Below are 15,193 nucleotides of genomic sequence, written 5' to 3' on the forward strand. Positions count from 1 at the left end.
TAATGTCTCCAAGATTATACCTTTATTTGTTTGACAGATAACACCGATACAGGTATCAGTGGAAAGCTTTGCAATGTCAGCTACAGATAGTGGCTTCATATCTCAACATAGTCTTCATTACAGCCAACATACTTGTGCCAACAAGCAAACAAGGTTTTCCATGTTGTCGGCGCTGCTGGCGACACCATTGTCGAACTGCTGCTACCAGTTCCACGTCACAACTGTAGAATTGGTCCTTAAAGTGATCCTTAAGTTTAGGGAAGGGCCAAAAGTTCGGACTATAGGCGCAAGATCAGGACTATAGGTAGGATGAGGTAGAATGTCAACAAGACTTTGCCAGCTGGTGGGACAACTTTGATTTATTGTTTTTTCAGAGGAGAAGACGAGTGACGCTTCGTTTTCGAGTTGTAATGGTGTATCCACAATAGTCGTCGGTGATGAATGTTCCTGGAACCTTTCGCTGTCAGAAATTCAATTACAGGCCGCTGTTTGAAACATACGTCACCACTGGATTATATTGATTGCTCCATTACTCTGGAGAGAGAAGAAATGGGAAGACGAAATGAGACAGCTTAAACTTCAGTACAATAATGATAAACAGTTCAGAATGTTTGCAATACTATGTGCCAAGTACTGTGCTTGGAGGCAATACTTTCTGAATCATTCTCGTATATATGTATATGTGTATGTTCAAGCATAACCATGGAACTCCTGGAAAAAATTTCTAAACTTGGTACACCTATGATTTGCAATCTGAAAACAAACAGTTCACAGCAAGACAATCCTATTTCCCCATGAGATATGAAAAGAGCATGACATGTAAAAATTATATATATATATATATATATATAAACATAGTATATTAGCGTTGAATGCATAGTTTTCGGGGTCGTTGAGGTGAATAGTAACATTCCGGCTGCCGTACTGTGACAACCTCCTAAGTGTAAACAGACAAAAATGAGCAGTATTAATCTCGAAGCAATAGTTTCCGGGATCGCTAAGCTGATTGGTGACACTCCCTATAACATTTATGCCCAACGTTAAGCAAGAACGGGCATGTCAGCGTGTTCAGATTGGCTTCCTGAGCTACACTGGGACTCGACTCTCTAAAAACTCCTTAGTGATCCAATAACTAGGATGTAGAACAAAGATGGCTAAACTATCTCTCAACGACAGATACCGATCACTGTTTGTTATAGCTACTATTCACTCATTCCAAGATAAGACGTTGCCGAAAGTTGTCATTGATGTCAGTGACAAAGGGACGCCTCTTGGAATGTCATATGTTGTGGCATCTTTTCCCAATCAATGTTTCTTTTTACCAAAATGTTCAAAGGACACAAAAGGTTCTAGAACAGATTTACAAATACTGTTGTAACTTGAGTCTCCAAACCAACGGCACCGACTTTCCAAAATCTATGTGGGAGCACAGGCCCGTATCCACGGGGGTCTAGGAGAGCCGGTACCCCCTAAAGTTTTACTGTCCCCCTTTAAAATTTTCACTACATGCTTACAAATGAACTATAATATGGTGATGAACTATAATATGGTTGGTTCGCCCCCACATAACTTCCACCGGATCCCTCCTACATTTTTAGGCTGGCTACAGGCCTGTAGGGTGCATATAAATGGCGGGACGTGTTTATTTATTTATTATTGCTGCCTATTACAGGATTTTATCCCAGTTACAACAGGCTTACAAAATTAATATTACATCTACAAGTGAACAATAGAAGAAAAAATAAATAAAAATATCCACAAGAAAACATCGGAACATATAATGGCAAAATGCTGAATGCATAGAGAGATAGCAAGATGTGAATAAAATACCGGAAAGAGAAGATACACAAACTATCAAATCACATACGACCCAAAACAATAGAAAATACATTAGAAGTCTGATAAAATAATTTTTATGAGCACAGGATCAGTGAGATACTTCTAAAGTAGATTTATAAAGCCATCTTTAAGTGAAGGAGCGTACCAAAATCCATAAACCAACTTATCATAGCAATTTTTAATATATACAAAATTGTTACTAAGCAAATTCAAAATAGTAACAATAGAAGAATTGTTCAAATATTGAAGACTTACATAAGTAGATATAGAAATATCAGTACTATAGATAATCTAAACGTGGTAAAATTTTTATAAGCGATCTTATGTAGGCAATACATGGCATAGCAAAATCAATTTCAATGTTATTTTGTATTAAATTGTTAAATAATCTACACATACTTATCAAAGGTGTATTCAAATGTGCAATGGTTTTGGATCTTCTACAAATAAATGGCAATCTTGTCCTCAAACAGTTATGTGTAACATTAAAATTTAATAAATGCAAACACTCAGGACTATCAACAATTCCATTTACTAACTTAAAAAGAAATATTAGTTGAAAATACCTTCGTCTAGCAGATAATGTTCCAACATCAAAAAAACTTAGAAGAGTTGCATACGATATTTTATTTTCATAAGAGTTTATTCTATAGGTTTTGTAATATAAGTATCTTAAAAACTTATTCTGAATCCGTTCAATTTTTGCAATGTACTGCTTATAACACGGAGTCCAAACTATACTTGCATAATCAAGTTTGCTTCGTACTAGAAAATTGAATAACATAATAATGACATATGGATTATTAAAATCTCTAGTACCTCTTATCACAAAACCTAGAGACTTGAAAGCTTCATTGACAACCTTTTCTATATGAGCGCTAAAACACAATTTAGTATTTACAATGACACCCAAATCATTTACTTCCTGAACTCTATTAAGAATAGTGTTTGTTAGGGTATAATTGTAATGTACAGGGTTTCTATTTTTAGAAAATGTGATTACATTACATTTATTTATATTAAAATGCAACTTATTTTCAACACTCCATAAATAGCAGTTATTCAAGTCACTCTGAAGTTTTAGAACATCGTCAAGTTCTCTTATTTCCTTGTACAATTTCATATCATCCGCATATAATAAACAGTGTGAATGTTCAAGTACAGATGGTAAATCATTAACAAATAGTAGAAAGAAGAGAGGTCCAAGATTAGAGCCTTGTGGTATACCCGAATTAACATCAAACAATGGAGAACTGTGATTATTATACACAACATATTGTTGGTATCCTATATGTGTTATCCTATATGTTTTCAGGGAAGCAGTAGCATACGCAGGAATTTATTTCGGGAGGGGTCCAAACGCAATATGAGGGTATTTTATATTAATATTCCTAAAATTGCCACTAAAATTAGGCTAAATTTACACAAAAGTCGAATTTTTTAGGGGGTCCGGACCCCCAGGACCCACCCACTGCATACGTCTTTGCAGGGAAGTCTCGATATTTGATTGATTTGTTTTTAGTTAAAATCTTTTATGAACACTGTCATAAAGGGTTGTGCTATGATAAAGTAAAATATACCCTAACTATAAGGATAAGTTGGGGCTGCCCTAGCTCAGTCGGTAACACGGCTGACTTAAACGTAAGAAAAACTGATTCAAACCCTGGTCCAAACTAATAATCCTGTGGGTGCGACGCAGCCACAAGATTATTTGTGTAGGTGTCGGAGCTGTTGAGCACCCACGTAGTTGGCGCGCATGCTCCAAACTCGTGGTATCAGGAAGTGAATCTTCTGATTCTGACTATAATAACAAACGAAACATCACTTTCACGTCAACTGACGGAAGAGAAAGTATTTGTAATTCGGACTGCCCATCAAATCTCAACTTTGAAAAACTACCCGCTCAACTAGAATTACATTATATCAACTTGACTGTGAATTCAAGTTTGTGAATGAATAGAATGAAGACGTAGTTAGGTGACGGAGTTCTACGACAACAATTTATGATATTCAGTTCGAAAATCTTCCTGGGTACATTAATATCGTAATTTTTTTCCATTTGCAGGAATTGATGACTTGGTACATTCACTGAAACCTCAGTTGTTGACCGTTAAGAGGCTAATTTTACAGTAATTATGTGATACGGTATCTTCAAATAGATAAAAGATAATCGAAATGTGGAACAAGAGTGCCCTAGACAATATCATTTTACATGAGATACCGTTGTCCCCACTCACTTATCTGCTTTCGGTTTCGAGCCAGTTTGAAAATCGGCATTTATTTTCGCGTTTTTAAACGGCTAAAAACGGAAAGCCACTAGGTGACTTGTGATAACGTTACCCCACGCAAAATAAAATTGTCTAGGGCGCTCTTGTTTCACATTTCGATTATTTTTTTTTATCTATTTGAAGATATCACATAATTACTGTAAAATTAGCGGTATTTTAATTTCGCCGGTATGAGGCCTCTTAACATGCTACAAGCGACATTTCAGTCAACTTTCATGCTTTACATTCAAAAAGAGGTGGATAAAGCATTAAGCAAAATAAGCACATACTTAGAGCAGCGTTTCCCAACCTCTTTCAACTTGCGGCACACTACGGGTGTTACTTGAATTCTCGCGGCACACTTATAGATATTATTATTTGTAAATATAAAACACATTGGTGTTTTTTCTGTGATTATAGATCTTCTCACAGAGAAGAAAGCGTTATCACTGGGTTTTCCGCGTGGTAAATCATTATGCTTATTTTTCATTCTAATTTAAAAATAGAAAACATATTGCAATGAAATATTGGACTCAGGTTTTTAAAAATACGCTTTCTTTTTAAAACTTGTATCCAACCTTTTACGAAGAAGGAAGACCACTAAATAACGAACGAACAAACAAATCTCTTTTACTTTTAAAACACAAATGTAGGTAATTTGTCCAAAGGATTGAATGATATTTTAAATTTTCAAATTACGAAATAGTCTGGAACAATAAAAAGGCAATAATGGCCATAACAATGATAACAAATACTTTTCTCAACATTAGAAATGTACAGAACAGTAACACGGTATGAAACATAAAATTGTAGATTCATAGTAGAGGTTCATAGTAATGTGAAATACAAATATACATTTTTCCCTAGTTTTTGCTATTTGATTGCTATAAAATTAATAATTTTATTTCGATTGCTCATGGCACACCAGCGGCCCATTCACGGCACACCAGTGTGCCGCGGCACACCAGATGGGAAACGCTAACTTAGAGTATCAAAGGAAAGGGGGTATCATGAAATCTTTCACAGTCGAATTTACTAAGATCCAAGGGCTATATGGTACAATACTAGAAATAGTACAGCTGAACAAGGATCCACAAAAGGGGACCCCTCATTAAGTGATAAAAATCAAGTCAGATATATATACAATAATACCATGCCACTCAGAGAATGTCACCGACTACCTACGAACGATATAGTTAATACTGTAAACATTCACTCTTGTGAGTTTTCTCAAAAACGACGCATTAGAATATGTCCTCAAGTATCTCATTGTGTTCTGCTTGAAGAGATCTATTATTTCATATAGTCGTTTCTCTCATCTTTGAATAATATTATTGTTAGACCATAATAAAGTTTAAGAATTATCATAATTTTGGGTTTTATCTCATGAACTATATCGAGCTTCTTCCTAGTTAAGCGGTTAACGTACATGCCTGTAGTGTGGAGGAGGCGGGTTCGATTCTCGGCGGGAGCTCATGTGATTCGGGTCCCATCTTAAGCTGTAGGTCCGCGTTTCATATAGTCTCGCTCCTGAAAATCAAATCAAATCAAAATCATTAAACATATCTAGTGTCCGAATGTAGAGCTTGAGTAGCATATAGACCCACTGGCGTCTCTGGCATGTAAAATTTGGGGGCGGACATCAAAGAAAGTGATTTAAATGGTACCACCTAACCCAACCTGTTTATTAACTTCGATTCTATTTGTTACCTTTCTGCTTACTTTCACGGACCCCGCAAGGTATATCAAGAACTCGATTACAATCGTAGAGGCCGCGGTGGATCAGTGCTAGAGCGTTCACCTCTGGTGCTTGGGGTCCTGGCTTCGATCCCAGTTCTCGCCAAGTGAACTTTGTGGTGGACAAATACCGTGTGCGTAGGTTTCCTCGGGGTTCTTCCGTTTCCTCCCACTTTCTTCATTCCACTATTTCATTCATTACTCATCATCACAGTCTTCTTTAGCCTCACCGGCATAACCGTGGGACGTAAAACTTAAAGATTTCATTTTATTTCATTTTTCGATTAGAATCGTTTCACAGCCTGAATATTATATTCCAAATAAATATTATTATTATTATTATTATTATTATTATTATTATTATTATTATTATTATTATTATTATTTATATGATATTCTGTCGTTAGTAAATAAATTAAATTAGAATAAAATATTGAATATTTTGTACTTCAAAATATTGGGGGAACGCGTCTCCCTCGTTTCCCCGTCAGAGACGCCCGTCTATAGACCCCTATACATGTTTTTAGATTCATCTACATAAGTGACGTGGTTATTGAAAAATATTAATTTCTAAATTCATAGGGTGACCACTAAGTCCCGTTATCCCGTGATAAATGCTAATGTAAATTTTCCGTTACCCCTTTATAAATAAATTTTCCGTTTTTTCCATTGTTTCAGATTGTGTGAATGATGGCTGATACTTCTATTGAAAGTTGTTGGGTGCACGAGAGAAACCAAACAGATAAGACCCTGACAGAAGTGCGTGCAGAATTTCAGACAAAGTTTCAATGATATTCTCGCCTGAAACAAACACTTTTTTACGATAGGAACAGAAACTATCCGCCACAGGAAGTGTGAAGGATAAGAAAAGAAGTGGCAAACCGTCCACACGAACAGAAACATGTTCTGACGACGCCCAGACCTCTCACCACCTGTGATAATGTGATATGGGGGTTCATAAAGAGCATCGTTGCACAAAACCGTTACGATACCACTGCACAAAAGATATAAAGTCTTCTTTGGAGACAAACATATAAACCTACATATTAATATATACATTAGCTGAACCTGCGCTCTCTACACAGCGCATCATTCACATATGAGCATGAATCTCCTTGTCAGACCCTTCCTGTCCCTTTACAGACACGTACTGATAAAAAAAAAAAGAAAAAAACAAGGGGTATCATAAAGGGGAGATTTTTTCGATTATTTTTCCCAATATCTCGCACCGTTTGCAAGATTTGAGCCTACTTGCGGTTGGAGTTTCTAATTCATGTATGACCAGTGTTTTCTTTCTTCCTGCATGCAGTATGTAATAAGCAAATACATTACACACAATTAATTATAATGCCAGTTGTATATGGGGTTCATTGGGCAAAACACTCCAAAAATAAAGGTTCATCTTAGACCGGAGAAATGGATATCCTTCCTTTTTCATTATTATTTGGCCATTAAACAAACGCCTGAGACGTATACAACCCCTATATACAACATTGTAATGTTGGAATGTATAATGCGTAGGAGGTGATGCTTTAGTTTTTTTTTAATTTCAACACTTACAGTGTACCAGTAAAAATGTAATAAAGAAATAGTGGCCATGTTTTTTTAAAAAAATATTCAATTAGAGCTGGACAATCTACATGAAATTTGCAATTGATCAGTGAAAACGTCATCTTTCTAGAACTTGTAGTTTCCGAGATCTCATTGTCGAAAGGATTGGCCACAAACATATAAACGTCCACAAACATATAGTTTCAAAGGACTCCAAAGATGGCAGCACAATTCATTTGCATTGAGTTTGGAGAAGGCTTATTAAAATACAAAGGCTTTGAACAATAGCTTTAAAATATATATTTTATAAAAATGTACTTAAATAATAATTTAAATACAGCGAGCGAAGTAGCTCAAGTGGTAGAGCGTTGGCTTCGCATTCGGGAGGTCGTGGGTTCGAATCCCGCTGCCGACCATCCTGACTGAGGTTTTCCAGGGTTTCCCTCAGTCCTACCAGGCAAATGCCGGGATGATACCTACTAAACAGGCCCTGGCCGATACCTTCCCAAATCCTTACCATTGTTGTTGTTGTTGTTGTTGGATATCCAGTGTAAAATGGCCTCTGAGCTGTATCTGGTGATTGTTAAATAAATAAATAAATAAATAAATAAATAAATAAATTTATTTAAAGTACACATACTTTAAAATATTATCTATAATCGCAAGTCAAAGGTTTGCAATCCAAACTTAGATGTTGGAGTTCAGGCGTTTTTATAGCTTTTGTAGAATTTTAATAGCTAGCTAGCTAGCTAGATATAATAGAATAGAATAAAATAAAATAGATAGATTAGATTGTGATTCAGTCTTGATTTTCTGAATACTTCTCCTCAAATGCAACTTACAAGCTAGACGTAATACCTGTAGCTATTACATCTAAGTACAGTCTCAACACTGCAGAAATTATTTTAACATCCCACACATATTCGCAAACTAAAAGAGTTTTGCAATTTTCTTCTTTTATTAAACGCTATTAGTTTAAGCTGAAGTGTAAATGAAGACTTTTCAATATATTTTGAACTTGAGTTACAAACCACATCACAGACTTCCACCCTTCTTTTTGTACCAACCATCAAATGTCACCAACAGGCTGACGCGTCAACACACACAGAAAGAGAAAGAGACAGAGAGAGGAAAGAGAAAATGGCAGATCAATCGTAAGGAAGAATATACCCATTTTTTTTTCTGGTAGTTTGGAAGAAAATAAGGAAATTTAAAGAGAAACTTCCTTATAACGTTGAAACTTTTCCATTTTTCCTTTTCTTATTAAAAGGAAAAAGTTTGTGATCGTGCATTAAATACATTAAAGTGAGATTCTCTCAACAAATTTCAACTTTTAATTCTAGAAAGAACAATGCGTTTATTTCTATGATCTTGAAGCTTTGCTGGCGTCTACTATTAATCCAATGTTCTCGGGATTCCTGCCAGAGTGAGTGTTGCTGTGCTGAGCTTTCGTTACCATACAGCGCCGTTACGATAGCAAGATTACCATACAGCGTTACCATACAAGATGTTGCCGCTGTATGGTAACGAAAGCTCAGCACAGCAACACTCACTCTGGCAGGAATCCCGAGAACATTGGATTAATGCGTTTATTGTTTTTTAAAAAATAACGTATAACAGTTTCACCAACTATCCACTTTTGTTTCATCAGGCACTGAATACTCGTCTCGTTCATCGTGTTTTAATATTCATAGTGACTGATGAGGCCAAAATGGATAGTTGGCGAAACTACATTAAACGTATTGTTTTGCTCAGCAAGTTGCTTTAATCAAAGTCTATAAAAGGAAAATCCTATACGATGGAAGACATTATAGAAAGAACAATTTGTGTTGAAGAATGTCTGGTAGTTTGACTATTAACGTATTTGTTATTAATAATTTCACGGTTCCTGTGACAGAGTGAGTCATAGGTTACTTGGATCACGAGTTCTGTCCGGATCATCCGGGTCTAGTTCTTGCTTCTCAAAACTAGTCTGACCAGGTCATTCGGACAGACCTAGAGACCTAAACACATCAAGTGATCTCAGCAGTCCCGGAAACCCAGACAGATCTGGTGATCCGGACAGACCCGCAGACCGAGACAGATCCGTAGATTCAGACAGACCCGGTGATCCGGACATATCTGGAGACTCAGACAGATCCGGTGATCCAGACAGACACGGAGACACAGACAGACCCGGTGATCCGCACCAGAAAGTTCACTTGACGGGAATTAAGTAGTATTAATTAATTTATTTATTACTTAGTATATACAGTACTGTACCGGGTCGCGTTGGCTCCGTAGTACAGCGTTCACTTTTGGTGCGTGGGGTCCCTGATTTGAACCCAACTCGCACCAAGTGAACCTTATTGTGGACAAACACCGTGTGCGTGGGTTTCCTCGGTGTTTTCTCGTTTACTCCCACTTTTTTCATTCCACAATTTCCTTCATTTCGCATCATTAACATTTCCTTTAGCCTAGCCGGCATACCCGTGGGACGTAAAACTTAGATTTCATTTTTTCAACATTGTTAGAGTTCTAATGTTAAAAAAAACTGACCAAAATGAATCATATACCAATTCATAGATCTTATTAAGAGAACAAAATGTCATGCGCAATTGCATAATATCATGCGTAGTTTTCGAGAAAATTAAAATATTTAATTTGTAAACTTATATAATGATACGTCTGAGAATCACTCTACTTATTAATGTGACATTGATACAAGACTACACCTTCTTTAAGCTTTTCATTATGCCATTAACACGATGACGGTAATGTGATATAGCGTTAAAAATATCGTTAACTCTTAGATTTTAATTTTCATTTAACTAAAATATTGTTCAGCGTATATCGCTCGATAGCAGTGGCGGATCTAGCCTGGAGCCGGGGGGCGTAGGCCCCCCAGTTGTTTGGGTAACAAAAATAATTTAAGCTATTATTTATATATTTTTGGAAGTTTATAGTAAACTTATGATATACATATCTGTCATAGTCTGGTATCATATCATAGAAGCTCGAAAGATGATTTAAAAACAGGAAGAAGAAACTAGTAGTGTTCCCGGCACTTAAAACTCTACTTTAAAATAAACTAGACTGGCAACCCTGTAATAAATAGAATACCGAACACCTTTTGAGAGAGTCTACACACTGAGCGTTTGGCACCTCATTTAGTGTGCGCCTGGTACTCCTAAGCTTTAATAAGTTGAGGCAAGAAATGATGCATTCAACATAAGGATAATGTTCAATGTGCCGCTAGACACTGTGCGATCTGTCTACTTACATGGAAGCAGGTTCTAGAAAAGAATTTAGTTACAGCCCTAAAGAAAGAAATTATAGTAAATTTTAAGTTAGGAAAAGACTTAAGGTTAATGTATATAAAATTCTAGAGGGTAGACCCTGTCTATAGTGTCTCCCGTCAAGCCACGTCACTGAAAGTTAGTAAAATATAGTTAACGTGGGTTCCTTTATGTATATTATATTTTATCATTTTCTTGTGAATTTTATGCAACATATATTGCATTTTTCAACATAACCTCATTATTGGAATGTAGTAAAATATGATATACCAAACTAAAGAGGAAGTTTCAATCTTTCCAGCAGTGGCGTACTTCGTGGGCTACCGGGCCTACCAGCGGTAGCCCTAGAATATTACAAAATAAATTTATTATCATATACATGAAATTATATTGATAATTTTATACTTTAGTATCTTCTTTCAATGATACAAGTTTCTGACAACTGTATGCATTAAGAAACATACACTAACTTCTTTGCACGCAGTCTGTCTTACACAGTCTTTGCACCTAGTCCTTAAGATGTCTTCGATATGACAATGCAGCAGAAATTATTCTCTAGTTACTCTACTACAGCAATAATCTTGTTATTAACAGCACATTCCTCTTCGCTCCACCTCCACCCATAGCGTACGAACGGGCTGCCGAGTAACAGCACTTGCCTCTAGAGAAACCGGTTTCTTGGGAGTGAGCAAAGTTTAAAGGAAAATTATACGAGTAATGACAGAACATTTTGGTTAGTCTCTGGGAATTGAGTCGGACATCTTGAGCCTCTTTCCGTAGCGGTTTGCGTTAACGCAATGAAATTTTGTTTTACAGTATTTTGCGATAGTTGGCATAGCTGTTATCAATACTTGTTTTATTATTTGCGTTATGTTGCGAAGGTTCTTATAGACTGAGGCTCTTTCGTTGCTTAATAGCTTATTTCAGCGTTCTTTATTACTCGTACAACTTCCATTTACTCTGGTGAGTAGGATTACAACCAGTGATGAAAATTTTTCGATTCATAAAAACATACTCCACTTATTCCTACATCGTTGTTTAGCCGTGATGTGAGGTGGAAAGTTTTCTTCTATATTTTTCCGGAAAATTTTCCGTTCTAAACTATTATCAGTGATCAAGTAACAATTCCTCAGTGATCATAAAATTGATTGAATTCATGTATAGAAATGTTAAAAAGTGAAAGATCGTTTACTGAAAATTTTAATGGCTCAGATAATTTTCAGTAGTATGTAGGAACAAGTGAAACAATTTTTCGTGAATCGAAAAATTGTCTGTCCTATATGGAAAAATCGAAAACCTTTTTGAGTCGGAAAATTTTCATCATATTTAAGCAAAAAGTAAAACAACTTTTTGCGAATCGGAAAGTTGCATTGCTCTGTAGAAACAAGTGAAAGGAATTTTCATAGATCGAAAAATTTTCATTGCGATGTAGAAACAAGTGGATTTTTTTTTTCATAAGCCGGAAAATTTTGGGTACTATATATAGTGGTTAGGTGAAAAATTTTCCACTATATTTATTCCTATAAAATTCAATTCTTGTAGAGGAAAGTTAAACAGCAACAAATTATAATTTTCCAATTAGCTTTCGGGAACCGAAAAATTTTGTAACATTTCAAGGTGGGAAATAAAAAATTACATAGTGTTTCTCTCTCTCTCTTTCTCTCTCTCTCTATGTGTGTGTGTGTGTGTGTAAAGTGCAGGAAACATACATTTAGTTCGTAGAGAACAAAATCCCATTCCAATATTTAAAATGTAACAAGAAATCGTAAAGAAACCATTCTGAATTTATCAAATATTTCAAAACCAGAAAATTCCACTTTTGCTTCACATATAGGCCTGCCTATGTAATGAAATAACTACATAAAAGTTCCTTATGAAGATTATTTTTGCAACAGAAAATAAGAAGAAATGCTTTGATTTTATTGTGTTTAACGTCGTAATTCATAATTTCAATATTGGAATTTTGTATAATCAACATCTTAGAGCAGATATTTATATTGTAAAACTACCATTATTATGTATAAAATGTATTAGAAATAATACCAATTCGATAGAACAAGTACATATATATAAAAAAGGATATATATTTTTATTTTGTAATTTAAAATGAAATTTCTTGTTGCTTTTAGAACGCAAGCTAACAGTGCAGCTTTTTATGTTTCTTTTATTATTTTATTGGAAGAACAACTACACAAATCAGCTTCCTTATTAGTTATATTTCGCTTTCTCTTCTGAATGAATATATGAATATATAAATGTTTTATTTTCAGGAAATGGTCATTATTTGTTTTCATGAGTTACTTAAATCCAAGTTTCGGGTAGTTAAAAATTTAGAGTAGCCACTTTATATAATCTCTACTTATTTATAAATGTTGCAGTATGTAAATCTAGAAAATTAGTAAAGCTATGGGAAAACTTCGTCTTACGCGTATTAAGCTGACGAAATATAATTTTGTGAGTTCAAAGGTGGATTCTGAGGGAAGAACGCATTGAAGGTTTTGAAACCTTTTTGAAGAAATGAAGATTCGTTAGATTTTAACTTCATGAAACTTTTTTAGACAATATTCATTACCAATAAATTTTACGGCTAAACAACAATGTAGGAATAAGTAGAGTATTTTTTTAATCGGAAAATATTCATCACTTTTAATAAATTTAAATTTTAACCCTTTTCCCTCGAATTTGTTTTGGCACAGCAAGCAGTACTGCTCGGATTTATTTTGAGATAATTGCAGTGATTTCTGCTTACTACCATTTCAATACAAATAAACAACCACAATACTTTTGTTTTATTTAAAAATACATCAGAAATTAAGCATAAACTGCCCTTTTACATATCTGTTACCTATATTTGCGCTGTGTGTGATATTTTTCGAAACATTCACCTGGATGCAATCCAGGTTTTCTGGAGCATGTATTACAAAAATACACAGTCTCTCTCCTCCCAGCTTTTACTATTCTATCACTGCACACTGCACAGTCTTTGATATTGCTCTTTGGATTGGAATATATAAAATGTGGTGCACCATTCAGTCTTTCTTCCGTATCTGTAGACGACAGCCTCCCTCGCTTGCGTTGTGTATTTCGGACATTGCCTACCAGCTGAGTAATCAACTTTTTTCTGTAGTCAATATGGACAATGAATAATAAGAAACTATTCACAACTGTTACCTCTAATAGCCAGATAGCCAGAAAAATAACTTTCTCCACCATTTCACCGATTTACGCATAAAACTGGCAGCAGTTGTTGACTGAGGAACGGCCGAATAAGGAGTTGAATAGACGGCCAAAAGATGGCAGACGTTGTCGACTAAATCATACAAGCGGGGCTCTGTCGACATGCGAGCAATTAAAGCTTCAAAATTAGTGCGGGGTAGCCCCGACATACGAGCGGAAAGGAAAATTTCGAATGTGGGGGTCTCGCCGCATTCGAGGGGAAAGGGTTAAATAACAGAATGGGATATTTGTACTCTACGAACTCGATGCATGTTCCCTGCACTTTACACACACACACATACACACACAGAGATAGAGAGAGTTGAATTGAGTTGATTTTGAGTTTAACGTCCCTTTCAGCAGCGAGGCTATATGAGACGTTACCTACTGATTAACGTGGAATCCGAACCACATGAGATCCCGCCGGGAATCGAAGCCAGGTCTCCCATGCCAAAGGTGCGTATGCTAACCGCTTAGCAACGAAGGAACTCGCAGAGAGAGAGAGAGAGAGAGAGAGAGAGAGAGAGAGAGAGAGAGAGAGAGAGAGAGACAGACAGACAGAGAGAAACACTATGTAATTTTTTACTTCCCAACTTGAAATATTAGAAAGTTTTCCGGTTCCCGAAGTTAATTGGAAAATTTTGCTGACTAACTTTTCTCTACAGGAATTCAACTTTGTAGCTCAATGTGTAGTTAAATATAGTGGAAAATTTTCCACCCAATATCACTATACATAATATCCAAAATTGTCCAACTTACGAAAAGTTTTTTTTTCCTACTTGTTTCTACATCGCAATGAAAATTTTCCTATCTATGAAAATTCCTTTCACTTGTTTCCACAGAGCAATAAAACTTTCCGATTTACTATTTGCTTCAAAATGATGAAAATTTTCGGACACATAAAGTTTTTCAATTTTTCCATACAGGACAGACAATTTTTCGATTCTACATAGTACTGAAAATTGTCTAAGCCATGAAAAGTTTCAGATTCTTTCAACGATCTTTCAGTTTTTAACGTTTCGAAACATGAATTTAATCAATTTTATGATCACTGAGGAATTGTTACTTGATTGCTGATATTTTCTTAGAACGGAAAATTTTCCGGAAAAATGTAGCGGAAAATTTTCCGCAAAATTTTCCACTTCACATCAATAGTTACACCTTTTCCAAAGCAAAATGTAGGGATACTTCCAGCAGCAAATGAAGGAAGAAATGAATTTTTTTTTTCGTAATACTAGTAAGTAGGGATGGCCTTTTTCGAAAAATCTGTTTTTCGATTTTCGGAAATTTCATTTTTCGTTTTTT

The sequence above is a fragment of the Thermobia domestica genome, chromosome 2, assembly GCF_964235325.1.
Source record: "Thermobia domestica chromosome 2, izTheDome1.hap1.1, whole genome shotgun sequence".
Classification (NCBI taxonomy): domain Eukaryota; kingdom Metazoa; phylum Arthropoda; class Insecta; order Zygentoma; family Lepismatidae; genus Thermobia; species Thermobia domestica.